General features: G+C 45.4%; 1 pseudogene; it reads left to right on the top strand.

Annotated features, from left to right (window-relative positions):
• Positions 1-17,749: 17,749 nt before the first annotated feature.
• LOC137381670 (U2 spliceosomal RNA) lies at positions 17,750-17,858 on the top strand (annotated as a pseudogene).
• The last annotated feature ends 791 nt before the right edge of the window (positions 17,859-18,649 follow it).

Consider the following 18,649-nt stretch of genomic DNA (forward strand, 5'->3'; position numbering starts at 1 on the left):
TAGGATAGTGATATTAGGATCGCCTTTTGCATTTTTCTAACTTTTAACACTGCTCCATTACAGTAAATGATTCTGCCAAGGTCATTATCAAACTCTGAACCCGATGAGAGTTTAAAGAAACTTATCCTTAAATGACAAGTGCCACAATTTGCATTGGACACTGTCAGATACAGAAGAGCAATACTGGGGAGGTGGTGGCGTAGTGGTAATGTAACTGGACTAGTAATCTAGAGGTACAAACTAGTGTTCTGGGTTCAAATACCACTATAGCTGATGGTGAAAGTTGAATTTAATCCAGCATTTAAAAAGCTAATCTAGTGGTAACCATGAAACCATTGTCAATTGTTGTGAAAACCCATCTGGTTCACTAAAAGGAAATCTGCTGTCCTACATGTGACTCCAGACCCACAGCAATGTGGTTGATTCTTAAATGGCTTAGCCAGTGACACCCACATCCCATGAACAAATAAAAAAAGTTGTCTTGGAGCTGCCTTTGAAGAGGTGCCAAAGACAAATCCAGGCCTAATGATCTGTGGGTTAGTTATAACCTGCCAAGTCTTGCTACAGTGCTCAACACCGTGTGATAAATGTAGTGAGGTGTGTAGACAGAGTTTAAAATGAGGGATGGATTTTTGGGCTGGAACCAGTAGTGACAGATGCAGTAACACCCAGCATCCCAGTGTCACTCTCCCCCTGTATTCTGCGTCTTGACACCCCTCCCTTTGTCCAGTTAAAACATAAAGAGAAAGGTAAGGATCAGAAAGTAAACTGAGGATAAAATGGTGCAAGTAAAAAGCCACAGGTTTCAGTAAAATGTTTCTTTAAAAAACTTGTATGCGTGCATCATTGGTTTTTGAAAGCACAAGCTGCTTGGTCCTATTTTTAGCCTGCAGATGTTCACACCTTTTGTATAAGGATGTTACAACACTTGTTCTGGTTTCATTCCAAATGATTCAAACATTACTGAATGTGACAATCATATAGCCACCGTTACACAATATCAAAGAACAAAGAACAGTACAGTACAAGAACAGGCCATTAGGCTTGGAGGGCCGAATGGCTTGTTCCTGTGCCATACTGTTCTTTGTTCTTTGATATTGTTTAATGGTGGCTATATGATAGTCACATTCAGTAATGTTTTAATCATTTGGAATGAAACCAGAACAACTGGAAAGATGACATGATGTAATGGATTTTTGCTGTATTATGTTAGATTTAAGATATTGCTGAATTAAATTAGAGTTATTGAGGTTAACTAACCTATTAAGTTGTGAGAACCTGAGTTCAATTTGGCCATGGCAAAAATCTTCTTATCGTAAATTAGTTGGATAATCTCTTGTTATGACAGGAGATTATCATAGAAAAAAATTGAATGCTTAATGTCATTAGTGTGACTGGAGATATAGTAAATTTTGAATCAAAGAACACTAATTAAGAAGTAAGCATCCTTGTTATACTGGAATGTGAAGCTGCCAGCAAGCTAATAGCACTCTTTGATCTTGTGATTACTGTGGTTGGCAAAAATAGGGACTGAGTAAAATATAATAATTACAAAAAGTCCCATTGCAAACAATCTGGAGAGATTTTGTGATTGAACTGTACTAAGTGTCTAAGAGTTAATAAAATGAAAGGTGTTGGACACCTCTTAAATAAATGCTAAATGATTTAACAAAATTGGAGTTTATTCTGAATTGCCTGAAAATCCTAGAGGGAATTTTATTCTGACGACATCCAGAAAAAACGACACCGAGATCCTCGGGTCACCCCTTCTCCGGAAGGTGGTAAGCACAACCACTGTGTAAAAGGAATAAACTCTGTTGTGGTCAAATAAGAGGAAGGGGCAAGAGGGGGCCTAAGATCCCCTCCTCACTTGGCCGTAACAGAAATGCTCCCACACCGTTACCTCTTGTGTACGCCATTGGCCACTTTCTATTTCTCATTGTCATCCTGCCCCTCAGCGACATGACCTGAAAATACAACATAGGCTTCCACATGGACGCTGACGCCAGCCAGCTTTATCTCACGACCACCTATCTGGATCCCTTCATGGTCTCTAAATTGTCAGACTGCTTGTCCGTCATCCAGTACTAGATGAGTAAACATTTCCTCCAAATTCAAGATTGGGAAGACTGAAGCCACTGTCTTCGATCTCTACTACAAACTCCACTCCCTCGCCACCGACTTCATTCCATTCCCCGGCAATTGTCTGAAGCTGAATCAGACTGTTCTCAACCTTGTGGTCAGATGAGCTATCAACCACACATCCACATCATCACTAAGACTGTCCATTTCCACTTTTGGAACATTTCCTGACTCCACCTCTGCCTTAGCTCTTCTGCTGCTCAAACCCTCATCCATACCTTTGTTACTTCCAGACTTGATTATCCTAATGCACTCCTGACCGGCCTCCCACATCCTACTCTCTGATAACTTGAGGTCAGCCAAAGGTCTGCTGCCCGAGTTCGAACTCGCACCAAATCCCATTCACCCATTCTTTTTTTTTCTTTGGCCTCCTTATCTCGAGAGACAATGGGTAAGCACCTGGAGGTGGTCAGTGGTGTGTGGAGCAGCGCCTGGAGTGGCTATAAAGGCCAATTCTAGAGTGACAGGCTCTTCCACAGGTGCTGCAGAAAAATTTGTTTGTCGGGCTGTTACACAGTTGGCTTTCCCCTTGCGCCTCTGCCTTTTTTCCTGCCAACTGCTAAGTCTCTTCGACTCGCCACACTTTAGCCCGCCTTTATGGCTGCCCGCCAGCTCTGGCGAACGCTGGCATCTGACTCCCACCACTTGTGATCAATGTCACAGGACTTCATGTCGCGTTTGCAGACGTCTTTAAAGCGGAGACATGGACGGCCGGTGGGTCTGATACCAGTGGCGAGCTCGCTGTACAATGTGTCTTTGGGGATCCTGCCATCTTCCACGCGGCTCACATGGCCAAGCCATCTCAAGCGCCGCTGACTCAGTAGTGTGTATAAGCTGGGGATGTTGGCCGCCTCAAGGACTTCTGTGTTGGAGATACGGTCCTGCCACCTGATGCCAAGTATTCTCCGAAGGCAGCGAAGATGGAACGAATTGAGACGTTGCTCTTGGCTGACATACAACGTATTCACCCATTACTCCTGTGCTTACTGGCTTACACTGGCACCTGGTTAAGCAACGCCTCGATTTTAAAATTCTCATTGTTGTTTTCAAATCCCTCTATAGCCTCAACCCTCCCTATCTCTGATATCTCCTCCAGTCTCACAACCCTTTGAGATATCTGTGCTACTCTAATTCTGGCCTCTTTAGCACCCCAAAATTTAATTTCTCCAGCATTGGTGGTCATGCCTTCAGCTACCTAGGCCCTAAGCTCTGGAAGTCCCTCCCTAAACCCCTCCACCTCTACCTTGCTTCCCTCATTTAAGACACTCCTTAAAATCAACTGTTTGACCAAGCTTTTGGTCATCAGACCAAATATCTCCTTTTGTGCCTCAGTGTCATATTTTGTTTTACAACACCTCTATCTCATGGGACATTTTATTATGTTAAAGATGCTATATAAATACAAGTTGTTCCTGTAAAAATGTCAGGGGCCCTTCCATTTACACGATAGCTGCATGTGGCCTGGTGCTGAACATGCTGAGGAGTGGTTGCATGCTGCAGCAAGGGGCTTAGTTTGTGCATGGCTCGTATCACTCTAAGGTCGCCTGCACATCTTAAAGGGAAGGTGCATTCTGGTTGCAGCAGGTTCTGGAAATGTTTGGGTAAGAGATTCTGAGCAGGAAGAAGAGTGACTAATGGTGCAAGAGGAAGAATGTGTTCCAAGTTTCTCAGGCACAGCACTGCAGGTCTTGGCACAGGAGGCAGAGAGGAGGAAGATGTTCTATCCACAGGGGGCCCGGAAACCCTTGAGAAAGACATTGCAAAGGCAGTTGAACTGGATTGCCATCACGGTCAATGGCAGCATTGTAGCCCTGAGGATCTGGATGCAGTGCAGAAAGAAGTTTAATGATCTCACATGAGTGGTCAAGGTCATACATCTTCAAATGCCATATCCGTACAACTGTCCACTAGCCTCAGACACTCAATTCGCCACCCCCGCTTCACAATCTCTATCAATCATGACTCAAACCTCACATTGAATGCTTCGCCTCACCCTCACACGCTTAGCACTGCTGCAAGCCTTTCTCCTTTCAGATACCTAAGAACTGGCAGCTGGCCAGGCTGTGCTGGCAGAGGAAGAGGTGGAAGAGCAACAAGACACTGATGAAGAAACACTGTCAGTTGCTCTTACAGTCACAGCCACCAGCTCAGGTGAACAATATTTGTGATTTAGAGGGTAGCTTGGAGGTGGGATCTGCATGTGTTAAGATTTTGGGCAGTCTGCTGCCAGGGCAAGAAAAAAGGGCACTGTAGGTGCCAGTGTGCCAGAGGTTGAGGTTGCACACAGGTTCCTCTGCAGAGGACTCAGATGAAGACGTCACTGGGGTGATGTACATAAAAATGCTGATGGGTATTCACACTGAAATGCTTGGTGCACTGGCAGGCCTGCCAGAAAGCCTGCCATCACTGTCAAACAGCATGGAGGAGTTGCACTAACTTGGCAGAGAGCTTTGAGCAGTGCTTGGAGCCCATATTTCCCAGCGTAGAAGCAGTGGCCAACTCCATGATAGCGCTTGTGGACCCAACCGTGATGCAGCATCTGATGGCCGATGTCTCAGCTTCTATTGCTGCTCAAGCAGAAGCCAACCAAGATCTGGATACTGCAGTGGAAGCTCAGACTGAAATATTGCACGATGAGTTTGCTGCCAAGCAAGTTCAGAATGCTGTCACCATAGCTGCGGATACCAGTGTGAAAAGGAGTTTGCAGGGTCTCCCAGCAGTGAAGCATACTGACTTCCAACATATTGTTGGAAGAGTGGCAGTGGCACCATAGAGCACGAACCTACTGTCCTCTTTCAGGGCTTTAGCCCTCCCAAAGGTCTCAATGACTTTCCCTCCATCATAAGGTCATTGTCATGTGCTCTTTGTGTTATCTTAAGCAACACAATGAGGTACGTGGATTCCAGTTCCTTGAAGATCTCTAAAAGGTTTATTAACAGCTAAACTGGTATAAACTAACTGTATATAGAACCTATGTCTAGGGTGTTACAGTTGCAGAGTAATTATGGCTTCTAGTCACATGACTACATCCTGATACTTAGTTCATTAGCATACCGAGTTCTTATAGGGACATTACTCTTAAGGCGATAATACAACAGTCATCAACAGGATGTTCGCTGATTATTGCACAGTGTTCAGTTCCATTCACAACTCAGCAGATACTAAAGCAGTCCGTGCTGTCTGTAGCAAGACCTGGATAACATTCAGGCTTGGGCAGAACAGTGGTAAGCAACATTCACGTCACACAAGTGCCAGGCAATGACCATCTCCAATAAGAGAGAATCTAAACATTCCTACTCGACATTCAAGTGCATTACTTTTCCTGAATCTGCCACCATAAACAGGGGTTACCATTGATCAGAAACAGAAATCAGAAACCACCCATATAAACGCTGTGGCTTTAAGAACAGGTCAGAAGCTGAGAATTTTGCGGCATGTACCTCACCTCCTGACTCCTCAAAGTCTTTCCACCATCTACAAAGCACATGTGTGATGGAATACTCCCCACTTGCCTGGATGAATGCAGCTCCAATGACAATAAAGAAGTTCAAGACTATCCAGGATCAAGAAATCTGCATGATTGGTATCTCATGCACCACTTTTAACATTCATTCCCTCCATCAGTGCGCCATCTACAGGCCATGTTCTTTGGCAACTGGGCTGACCGATCCTTTGTCCCCTTCACCGTCAGGTCAGATTACCTGAAGGTGCTGGGGATATGGTTCGGAAGGGCCGGGGTGTGCACCAAAACATGGGAGGAGCGAGTAGCCAAGGTACGACAAAAGTTGGGGATGTGGGGGCAGCGATCTCTCTCCATTGTGGGTAAGAACCTGGTCATCAGGTGCGAGGCGCTCACGTTGTTGCTCTACGTGGCGCAGGTCTGGCCCATACCCCACTCCTGCGCCGTGGCAGTCACCCGAGCCATTTTCCGCTTCGTCTGGGGATCTAAAATGGACCGGGTCCGGAGGGACACGATGTTCAAATCTCTGGACAAGGGCGGGAAAAATGTACCCAACGTGGCCCTCATCCTGATGACCACCTTCGTGTGCGGCTGCATCAAGCTGTGTGTAGATCCCCAGTACGCAAACTCCAAGTGTCACTATGTGCTGAGGTTTTATCTGTCCCCGGTGTTGCGAAGGATGGGCCTGGTCACATGGCCGCGGAACGCTCCGTGCAGTTGGGCGGTGCCGTACCACCTATCCTTCGTGGAGCAGTTTCTGCGGGAAAACACCTTTGACCACCGGTCCATCAGGCAGTGGTCTGCACGGAATGTCCTCAAGGCCCTACGGGAAAAGGAAACGGTGGATCCTGTCGGATGGTTCCCCGAGCAGACCGTCAAAGTCATTTGGCGGAATGCCTCATCACCAGAACTTGCAAACAAGCACCAAGACGTAGCTTGGCTGGTGGTGAGAAGGGCCCTCCCCGTCAGATCCTTCATGCACACCCGAAGTCTCACCCCCTCCGCACAGTGCCCCCGCGTTGGCTGTGGTGGGGAAGAGACGGTCGCCCACCTCCTCCTGGAATGTGCCTTTGCAAAGCAGGTGTGGAAAGAGATGCAGTGGTTTTTGTCAAGGTTCATCCCAAGCAGCTCTGTAACACAGGAGTCTGTGCTCTACGGGCTGTTCCCAGGGACGCACACCGAGACAAACATCAACTGCTGCTGGAGGACTATCAATTCTGTGAAAGACGCCCTTTGGTCTGCCCGAAACTTGCTGGTCTTCCAGCGCAAAGAGTTGTCCACCACCGAATGTTGCAGACTGGCACATTCCAAGGTCCAGGACTACGTGCTGAGGGACGCACTAAAGCTTGGGGCAGCCGCAGCAAAGGCTCAATGGGGAAAGACCACAGTGTAAGGTTCCCCCACCAAGATGGACTGAGGGGCTGGATCAATGGGAAACCCCTCGAACTGTATCGTTAATATTCTGAATTGCTGTAAATGTAAAACTGTAATTGACATGACAATTGTGAAACAGAAGGGTTCGGAAGAAACTCATGACAGTATTGAAGGAAACTGATCTCCCTTGCAATGTTTGTATTTTTTGGTGCTGTTTGTAAACTGTTTGGCAATGTAATTTTTGCAGATTTTTATGAATAAAGTATATTTTGGAAAAAAAAAATCTACAGGTCTTGTTTGTTTGCTGTATTGAACCCTTTGCTGAGTCTATTAGGAAGGATGCGGGCATAAGGGGGGGTGACAATCCCAGGCAGCGGAGGCACTCAGGTTAAAACCTCCCTGTACATGGATGACATCGCCGTCTTCTGTTCGGATCCGCTGTCTGTGCGCAGACTGATGAGCATCTACGACCAGTTCGAACTGGCCTCGGGCGCCAAAGTTAACCACGGCAAGAGCGAGGCCATGTTCTTTGGGAACTGGGCTGACCGATCCTTTGTCCCCTTCACCGTCAGGTCAGATTACCTGAAGGTGCTGGGGATATGGTTCGGAACGGCCGGGGTGTGCACCAAAACATGGGAGGAGCGAGTAGCCAAGGTACAACAAACGTTGAGCATGTGGGGGCAGCGATCTCTCTCCATTGTGGGTAAGAACCTGGTCATCAGGTGCGAGGCGCTCACTTTGTTGCTGTACGTGGCGCAGGTTTGGCCCATACCCCACTCCTGCGCTGTGGCGGTCACCCGGGCCATTTTCCGCTTCATCTGGGGGTCTAAAATGGACGGGGTCCGGAGGGACACGATGTTCAAACCTCTGGATAAGGGCAGGAAAAATGTACCCAACATAGCCCTCATCCTGATGACCACCTTCGTGTGTGGCCGCATCAAGCTGTGTGTAGACCTCCAGTACGCAAACTCCAAGTGTCACTACGTGCTGAGGTTCTATCCGTCCCCGGTGTTGCGAAGGATGGGCCTGGTCACATTGCCGCGGAACGCTCCATGCAGCTGGACAGTGCCATACCACCTATCCTTCGTGGAGCAGTTTCTGCGGGAAAACACCTTTGACCACCGGTCCATCAGGCAGTGGTCTGCACGGAATGTCCTCAAGGCCCTACGGGAAAAGGAGATGGGGGATCCTGTCGGATGGTTCCCCGAGCAGACCGCCAAAGTCATTTGGCGGAATGCCTCATCACCAGAACTTTCAAACAAGCACCAAGATGTAGCTTGGCTGGTGGTGAGAAGGGCCCTCCCCGTCAGATCCTTCATGCCCGCCCGAAGTCTCGCCCCCTCCGCACAATGCCCCTGCGGTGGCTGTGGTGGGGAAGAGACGGTTGCCCACCTCCTCCTGGAATGTGTCTTTGCAAAGCAGGTGTGGAAAGAGATGCAGTGGTTTTTGTCGAGGTTCATCCCAAGCATCTCTGTAACACAGGAGTCTGTGCTCTACGGGCTGTTCCCAGGGACGCACACCGAGACAAACAGCAACTGCTGCTGGAGGACTATCAATTCGGTGAAAGACGCCCTTTGGTCTGCCCGAAACTTGCTGGTCTTCCAGCGCAAAGAGTTGTCCACCACCGAATGTTGCAGACTGGCACATTCCAAGGTCCAGGACTACGTGCTGAGGGACGCACTAAAGCTTGGGGCAACCGCAGTAAAGGCTCAATGGGGAAAGACCACAGTGTAAGGTCCCCCCACCGAACTGAACTGAGGGGCTGGATCCATGGGAAACCCCTCGAACTGTATCGGGAAAATTTTGTTTGCTGTAAATGTAAAAATGTATATGGCATGAAAATGAAATGGAAGGGTTGTGAGGCAACTCATGATTGTATAGAAGGAAACTGATCATCTTTGCACTGTTTGTATTTTTTGACTTGATGCTGTTTTAAACTGTTTGGGAATGTAATTTTTACAGATTTTTATGAATAAAGTATATTTTGGAAAAAAAAAAGTGCGCCATCTACAAGATGCACTGTAGCAACTTGCCAAGGCTTCCTCGAAAGCATCTTCAAAACCTGTGACCTCTATCACCTAGAAGAACAAGGGTAGCAGATACATGGGAATAGCTCCACCTGCAACTTCCCCTCCAAGTCACACACCATCCTGACTTGGAAATATGTCACCATTCCTTCATTATCACTGGATTGAAATCATGGAACACCCCAGCTAACAGCACTGTGGGTGTACCTATACCACATGTTTTGCAGCAGTTCAAGAAGGTGGATCATCATCACCTTCTCAAGGGCAATTAAGGAATGGGCAATAAATGCTGGCCCTGCCAGTGATGCCCAAGTTTCATGGATGAATACCAAAAAGAAAAAATTAAACGTCTTTCTTTGATTATTTACAGTCCAGGCAGAGACTCCAAATGCTCTGTTGCCACCCAAATGCTTGGCAAGGGACAGTTTAGAAAGATTGGAAAAGATTATGGAAGGAGAGAGAGAGCGGCTTTTCATCTTGCTTCATTTTGAAAGCAAAGACTTGAGGTCCAGCAAAAGGAGTTCAAGAGGTTACGAAGCAGGTTTAGGAGCAGGTCATCAAGCGTGGTGATCTCTGATTTACCCCCCAGGTCACATGCTAGAACAGAGAAGGATCAGAAGATTTGGTGTCAGGAAGGGGATTTCCAAGTTATGATGATTGTCACCAGTTTGGGGAAGTCAGGGCTAGAAACACATCCATGGGCTACATATGAACAGGAAAGGTGCTACATACTTGCAATAAATAGGGTGGTGATGAATCATTTAAATGAGATGGGGGCAGGGAATATAAAATGAATCAGCAAAAGCAAGTGGAGAAAATAGGAACAGATGAGATTGACGTAAAAATTAAAAAGAATTGAATGAAAGGGATATGTAAGACAATTCAAATTTGACAAACCAAAAATGGTTGCAATGTAACAGCCTTGTTAAGGGCACTTAAAGGAGACAGACTGGCATTTTCCAGTCTGCCTCCAGTTTCTCGACATGACAGGGGCAGTTTAACTGCCTGAGGGCATGCACCCAGTGGCAGGTCAGAGTTCCAGCACTCCAGGCAGGCCTACAGGCTCTTACTGTCTGCCTGGTTATGGGTGTAGCCAAAGGCTACCCCATAGAGGGATTACCCCACAGTGGTGGCCAGGCTACTTTTTCTGTTTTTATTCTAAGTTTTAAAAAGATTGTTGAGAGGGCACCTCCATGTTGAAGTGTCCTCTCAGTTACCTACCCTTTACTGCAGCCTGCTGCTTTTCTCAAGCTGGAAGGCTTCTGATTGGGCCTGCAGCTTCGAGAGCCCGTCCGCTGCCCTTGATTGGACAGGGAATCTGTCATGCCAATTAAGGGGTTGCCTGCATCAAAATTTCAATGAGTGACTGCTTTCCCCTGCCCCTGGGGTGGTTTCAGAACCTGGAAACAGCCCGACTCCTGTTTCCTGCCCCTGAAGTGAAACTTCAGCCCAGAGAGTCTGCAAAGGGATATAGATAGGTTAAGTGAATGGGCAAAAATTTGGCAGATGAAGTATCACGTGGGAAAATTTGAGGCTATCCACTTTGGCAGGAAGAATGCAAAAGCAAAATATTATTTAAATTGAGAGAAACTACAGAATGCTACAGTATAAAGGGATTTGGGTGTCCTCATACACGAAACACAAAGTGTAAGCATGTAGGTAGAGCAATTAATTATAAAGGCAATTGGAATATCGGTCTTTATTGAAAGAGGGATGGCATATAAAAGTAGGAATGTCTTACTACAAATGCATAGGGCGTTGGTGAGATCACACCTAGAGTATTGAGTACAGTTTTGGTTTTCTTATTTAGGGGGGATATACTTGTACTTGAGGCAGTTCAGAGAAGGTTCACTCGGTCGATTCTTGGGATGAAGGGGTTGCTTTTTGAGGAAAGGTTGAGCAGGTTGGGCCTTGCCTCATTGGAGTTTAGAAGAATGACTGGTGATCTTATTTAAATATCTAAGATTCTGTGGGGGCTTGACAGGGTAGATGCTGAGAGGATGTTTCCCCTCATGAGGTAATCTAGAACTAGGGGGCATAGTTCAGAATAAGGGGCCCCACATTTAATGGAGATGAGGAGGAATTTCTTCTCCCTGAGGGTTGTGAATCCTTGGATTTTCTATCCCAGAGAGTTGTGGAATATATTGAATATATTCAAGGCTAAGATAGATAGATTCTTGAACTATAGGGGAGTCAAAGGTTATGGGGAACAGGCAGGAAAGTGGAGTTGAGGCCAAGATCAGATCAGCCATGATCTTATTGAATGGTGCAACAGGCTCTCAGAGCTGTATGGCATACTCTTGCTCCTATTTCTTATGTTTTCTTTTGTCAATCATTTCGATCCTGACTCTAAAAATTATGAGGAAAGGTCATGATCCTTATAGCTTATTTCTCACACACACTGTCATCGATAATTTATCATGACAGGATAAGCATTATTGTGCACATGACCCCCAGAAATGTCAGCGTTACTTCAGAACACCAGATGCCAACTTATTTATCTTAGTTGTGGTTCAGCTCCTATCTTCTCCAGAACTGGTGACAATGCTCCTTTAACCAGTTCCCTAATCTACTGATCATTTCTTATTCTTGCACGTGGTTTGGGAGTAATCCAGCAATCGCTATCCCTTGAAGCCCTGCTTCTTACCCTGGCCCTTTGGCCCACTTCCTATCTCAAGACTGTCATAGCTACCTCATTTCATGATGTGGCCACGTATATAAGTCAACAGGCAGGAATCACACATCCTGCATCTCAGTAGAATCTCAACAGCACAGTCAGATAAATTGTACCCTGACAGGTTAAACCATTAAGCATCTTAGGAATGAAAAACTTTAACCATTTCATTATTTCTAGTTACAATACAAATCTACAAGTAAAAAGAAAACACCAACATTGATCATATGAGATTAAATCAAATTCTAACCCTATCTATGTATACATGACAAGGGTACCTTACAGATATTATGCAGAAAGCATAAAGAAAGTAGAGAAGGAAAATCAAATTGGTCAGTTGTAAAGGAATAAGGCATTAGCTTGAATAAAAGAATCGAGACAAAGTCAGGTAGCAGATTTAGGGGCAGGACTTCAAGGGTGGTGATCCCAGATTACTCCCCAAGCCACATGCTAGAATCGGGAAGGATCAGAAGATTAGGAAAATCAATGCTTTGTGATAGAGGTGGCATCAGGAATGGGATTTCTGATTTATGGGGAATTGTCACAAGTTCTAGGGAAGACAAGACTGAAACAACAACCACAGGCTACATCCGAACAGCAAAGGTGCTAAAGTACTTGCAAAGACGATAAATAGGGAAGTGATGAGTCATTTAAACCAGATGGGGCTGGGGAATATCAAAATCAATCAGAAAAGCAAATAGAGAAATGAGAAATAGATGAGATTTATGTACCCTGGTCTTGTCTACACACAATCTCATATGAACAAGGTTTGTGGTCAGGATTGAAAAAATTGACTAAAGTTATGGTTCTACCTGGGAAAAAAGATGAGAAGTTGTGTTTATTTCTTTGCATATCTACTGCTCAGATATGTGTGAAGAACACAATAAAACAATTACATTGCAACCACATTTGTTTTGTCTAATTTAAATTTGTTTTGCATATCCCTGCTACTGCTACGAGGAAAGAAAGGATCAAATGTATGGGCTTGAAATTCATATGCACAGCTGTGATGGTCCACATGGCTCTCCCGGGGGCAGGCTGAGCCACCCATCACTACCTGTGCGGCCATGTGACAATTCCAGAGGATATGGGCGTAAGTCCCCTTGTGTGTGGCTGAACACATTGAATTGACGCTGTCCTGATGTCACACAGCCCAACCGGTTGATGCGTTGACAGGGTTCCAAATTTGGGCAATATCACTTTTGTAAATATCTGTGTTGTACACTCTTGCAAAAAAGAAGTGTGAAACAGCAAGGTGGCCTCTGCAATAGCGTTATTTAAAGGGTCAGGCACCCTGATGGCTGGCAAGTTAAATGTTTGGAACTTTTTCCATTGCAAAATGTCTGGATTGTTTTTTGGAGTTGTTTTGGTGAGTTCCCGCATTTGCCAGAGTGTTGTCTCATCCTCACAGGGTATGGCAGTGGATTAGGTGACCTGTGAAGACAAAGGCTGCAACAGGTATGGGGATAACAATGGCAGTGCCTCTGGGAGATGGAGCAGAGGCTGCGGAAAGGGCAAGGTCTGCGCCATGCCCTCTGCCAAGTTGGAGCTGGAATCCTCCGCGCTCCTTGACAGTGACAGGAAGCTGCCCGGCAGGCCAGCCAATGATCCCCAATTCTCAGTGTGTATGCCCATTCAGCGTTCTCCTACATGTCGACCCATTGAGGTCCTCATCTGTGTCCCCTGCAGCAGAACTCATCTGCCAGCTCGTCCACCGGTGAGCTGGCAAATGAACCATCCTTTTATCCTGGCCTGGTTACAGGTCACTCATGCCTGGTGACTCATACAAGTTGTTCTTGTTATTGTCAATGTTGCCCAACAGTGCAATATTACAAGTAGGTAGCAGTGTGCTGTGAATTAGTTCCCACTAGTTACCTCATAACAGTTTGGAGAAGTTGCACAAAGTGAGCGCTGTTGTCCTGATCAGTGCGATGACATAGTTGAACCAACCTTGAAGAAACAGAAGAAAATACATATTATATTCACAGAAATGAGCATGAGCTGTTTTTGATGGAATATAAATGGAAAATAAATGAGTGATGACAAATGAAGACTGCACACAAGACAAAATGACAATTTATTTAAGGAATTGAGTTACTCAATATAGCAGATTTACAAACTGTGCAGGCCCTAACCTAGAAAAGTCCTTTGGTACATTGACAAAACAAAAGCCTAGCTGAAGAGCCAAGGCCCATAGTGCAGGGTTGAAGATTGCGGGAAAGCATTTGCGTCAATTTAAAAAGTAATTGTTAAATGATGTCAAACTTGGCTTTGAAATACTATGGATTATTGGAAGAAGGGAAGGGAGGAATTCCACAGACTTGTGGGTGGATGCAGAAGAAATAGATTACAAGTGACAGATTGCATCAAACGACCAATGAAACTAGGAAGCTTCTTCTTCAGAACTTAGCCACTATCTCATTAGTTGTTTTATTTACACAAAGCAAGCTATAGTCTTTACACAGAATTTATAGAAACTGGCTTTTAGGCCCTATTGATCTGTGCTGGTGTTTATGCACCACACAAACCTCTTTCCATCCTTCTTCATCTAACCCTATCAGCATATCCTTCTATTCCTTTCCCCCTTATGTATGTATCTAGCTTCCCTTTAAATGCCTTTATGTTATTCATCTCAACCACTCCATATGGTAGCAAGATCTACATTCTCACAACACTCTGGGTAAAAGGAGTTTTTCCTGAATTCCTCATTGGATTTATTAGTGATTATCTTATATTTATGACCCCTGCTTTTGGCTCCCCCACAAGTGGAAACATCTCTCTACGTCTACCCTATCAAACTCCTTCACCATTTTAAAGGCTTTGGTTAATGATTACTCTGCTATCAGTTCACCATTCAACCTTCTCTTTTCTAGGGGAAAGAGCTCCAGTCTGTTCAATCTTTCCTGATAATTGTACTTTTCCATTGTGATACCATTTTTGTAAATCTTTTTTTTGCACCTTTTCCGGTTCCTATATATCCTTTTTGTATTATGGAGATCAGAACTATTCACAGTGTGTTCTGTATAAGTTTACCTTAACTTCTTTGCTTTTCACTTCTACCCCTTTACAAATGAACTCCTGTGCTTTGATTGCATTTTTATGGCCTTGTTAACCGGGGTTTCTAATTTTAATGATTTGTGAAACTGCATCCTGAGATCACCCTGTAATTCTCCCCCATTCAGTTTCTTAATTTTCAAAGAGTATGTGGCCTTCTTATTCCACTTATCAAAATGCACCATCTCAAACTTATCAATATTGAAATTCATTTGCCATTTACACAACCATTCTGCAAATTTATTAATGTCTTATATTTTATCTTGGTCTTCTTCAGTGTTAAAAGTACCTGCCAATTTGGTGTCATTACATTCCCATTTCAGCAGTGAGCTCCTTCAACAAAGCAATTCAACAGTCCATGTCTGCATTGGGTAAAAGGGTTTAAACTCCTTTCACTTTCAATTTACATAAAGCGTCTTAAATAGTTTCCAGTTCTCCTTCTGCTTTTCAAGCCTTAGACAAAGTTATCTCTTGGCTGAAATTGTTGGAGAGAGTGAAGGGCCGAAAGAAAATCAGTCTTTAACTAGTTTGAAGGTTTGAGCCTGGCTGTGCTCTAAATCTGCTGTAATTGCAAAAGTTCTGCATGTCCTCTGAACTTGCCCCATTATTGAATGATAGTCTTTACTGGTCTGAGATAAACTGCAATGCTCTGGCAGAATAGTTATTAGAAGGCCACAGAGTTCACCTGACAGGGAGGTGGGGGGAAGGTGGGGAGAGATTGAATTGACAGCAAAGACTTGGAAAGTAACATAAAAGCAAAATACTGCGGATGCTGGAAATCTGAAAAAAAAAACAGAAAGTGCTGGAAATAGTCAGCAAGTCTGACAGCATCTGTGGAGACAGAAGCTGAGTTAATGTTTCAGTCAGTGCCCTATCATCAGAATTGTTCTGTTGAAAGGTCACTGACCTGAAACATTAACTCTGCTTCTGTCTCCACAGATGCTGTCAGATGCTGAATATTTCCAACACTTTCTGTTTTTATCTCAGAAACTAACAGATGGTTCCGTTAACTGCTCACTAATCTCAAAATTTGAACGCTGAAAAAGTAAAAAAATTTAATTTTCTTTCCAATATCTGGTTTACTTTCCTACAAAGTAATTAAAATGTCAACATAAAGCATTAAGAACAAAACTCACGAACCAGTCTCACATCCTGTTAGCAGAAAAGGGATGAGTCAGAAGGGAGCACAAATAGAAAAATACAATAAATTGAGTGTGAGAAATATGAGAAATGTACCTAATGGATTGAATTAGCACAAACGTGAAGAACTCTGTGTGATGATCATTGAAGTTTCCCAAGTCTTTATCTTCGTGGTTGGGTAGTCTATTTGAAATCAAATGGAGGTTAAACATTTTATTTGAGTCTTCGCCCACTGTAAATGATTGGCTTTTCAGAACAAAGATTCCAGAGATAGGGTGAAGTCTCTGCCTCCCGTACGCCCACACACAACAGGCTGGATTTTAAGAAGCCCTCGACGTTGGGATCAGTGTGGGGGGGGGGGGCCCCGAAGATGGCCACAGATGAGGCCCACCACGGACCTTCGATGCCGGCAAGACCCAGCCCAATCCTCCTGCCAGTGGCAAGGCACCGTGGCAGCCTCCCGCTGCTGGGCGACGGGACCATAATTTGAATATTTAAATCAATTAACATAATTAATTTAAATAAACATACCTCGCCTCCTGATGACCTGCTGAGATCTTCAGCCTAGCGGCCGGCACTCCTATACCTTCGGATCCCCGTCCGGGGAAATGAGGCACAACACTGGTGGGGAGGGGGGAGGAGATAAGTTTCTCAGTGCGGTGGGCGGGGGGGCAGATGGGGTCAAATTAGCATCATTGTTGTAGGGGATGGTGGGAAGGGTTATAGTTTAAAGTTTGTGCAGTTGGCGGGGGGGAGCAAGGTCAGATGTTAAAAGTGAATGTTTTGGGGGATGAAGGGCAAATAATTAATTTAATTATCATTGGGAGGGGTGGGAGAGGGACAAAAGAGATGTAGTTATTTAATTTCATTAATTGTTTCTTGAAATATTTAAATATGCCAGTAGGGCTAACAGCCCTTTAAAAATGGCATCAGTGCCTGAGCACAGCTACTGACGGGGATAGACAGCCTACCCCCTCCATGTGATCGGGGGGTGTACGGCCTGCCCCAGCTATTTAAATGAGCAGCCACGCTTGGAATCGTGGCAGCTCTTTGGTGCGCAGTCCGCATGGGCGGGTTGCTATCTTGGCGGGCTTATAAAATTCAACCCAATTGCACTGTCTCCTGACCTCAGCTGTACTGTTGTAAAGATGATAGTGAGCTGAGACCACACCTCCAAATACTAAACAAAAGTTGGGGGGAGGAGGGTGGCAAGGAGGGTAGTTGTTCCAATCCTAAATTCTCTTCTCTCCTTTGCTCAAGACTCTCATTCTGGGAGACCTTTGTACAGGTGCTGGCTGCCCATCAATATCTTGCTCAAGTTGTATTCTTCATGCATGAGTTATGTATGATTTAATAATGAGTATTAGCAAGCTGTTTGACCATGTTGCAGTTTCCACAACCAGTTACAGTTCTGTTCTGACCCAATGTCCATAAGCATGCACTATCCAGTAAGGGGCACTTGTTATGAAGAGAGTGAGGAGGGAAGTTTGTTGCAATTTTGTCACAGAGAGGATTGCTGGAGCCACAGGCCATGTTTGAGTCAGTGATTATTGCATCTTTTAAGGGATATATATTTGAAGCAGAGTAAGGTACAGGGCCTTAGGGCAAAAATGGGACAATGTTTTTAGTTTAGGTTTGACATACAAAGTGTTGGCTCAGGTAAGATGGGCCAAATAGCCTCCTTCTGTGCTGTAAACCTCTATTTTGTTTAATAGACAATGTTCAGGAAGAGAATCTTAGCTTATTTTTTTAAATTCCAAGTCTCCAAATACTGAGCTCAACTGTGATGTGCCTTCAATACCCTTGGCTAAGATTAGTTAACTGAGGACAGACCAGGGATTGTTCCTGGGATCTTACTGGCTGAATTTCATACTGGGCAACGCTTCTCGGCCTTTTGGCTAAGATCAAGTGTAGTATCTGTTCTTATCAGTGCTTATTTGATTGAGAAGAGACCATGATCATTGCCTTTTGATCCTGGGGAAGCTTTGAGTAAAATGGCTATAACCAATTTTCGAGCTTCGGGCCAGGGAGTGCGCAACACCGTTCGGGTGGTCGTGAAGGACAAGGAAGGAGATGCACCGGTCGATCGCACCTTCTTCATCAAGAAAATTCTCTTCGATTGCTGCGGATTTCAAGCGACGGACGTCTTCTGCCTGCAGGATTTCCCCAGCAGTGGATACTTCGACGTGACGTTCCGGAACGTGGCGGGATGCATCAAGTTCCTGAAGGCGTTCAAGGAGAAAGGGGACCGGGCGCCACTGTCGATCCTCACAGCGGAGCCGCACTTCACGCTTCCGTCACAACGGGACCGGGTGGTGATGATTCACCTCTACAACCCCCATGTTCCGGTGGTGGATGTACTCACCTTTCTCGCCAGGTACGTCGAGGTGGCCGGCAGCAGCACTGATGTCAAGGACCCCTTTGGGATCTGGACCAGCAAGCGGCAGGTCAAGGTGATCTTGAAGGTAGATCCCAGTGGAGCCATCATCCACCCTCCCTCCAGCTTCGCTATCGGGGGAAGTCGAGGCTTCTTGGTCTACGCTGGGCAGCCCAGAGTTTGCCGCACCTGTGGCAAATCTGGTCACATGGCAGCCAACTGCAGCACGGTTGTTTGCAAGAACTGCAAGGAGGAAGGCCATCAGACCAAGGACTGTAAGCAGACTAAGTGTTGCAACTTGTGCGGTGTGGCAGGCCATCTCTACAAGACCTGCCCCAAACGTTGTCTCAGCTATGCTCAGGCGGCAAGGTCCAAGGAATGACCGGGCGAAGGTTCGACGA

The sequence above is a fragment of the Heterodontus francisci genome, chromosome 22 (assembly GCF_036365525.1).
Source record: "Heterodontus francisci isolate sHetFra1 chromosome 22, sHetFra1.hap1, whole genome shotgun sequence".
In the NCBI taxonomy this organism is placed as follows: domain Eukaryota; kingdom Metazoa; phylum Chordata; class Chondrichthyes; order Heterodontiformes; family Heterodontidae; genus Heterodontus; species Heterodontus francisci.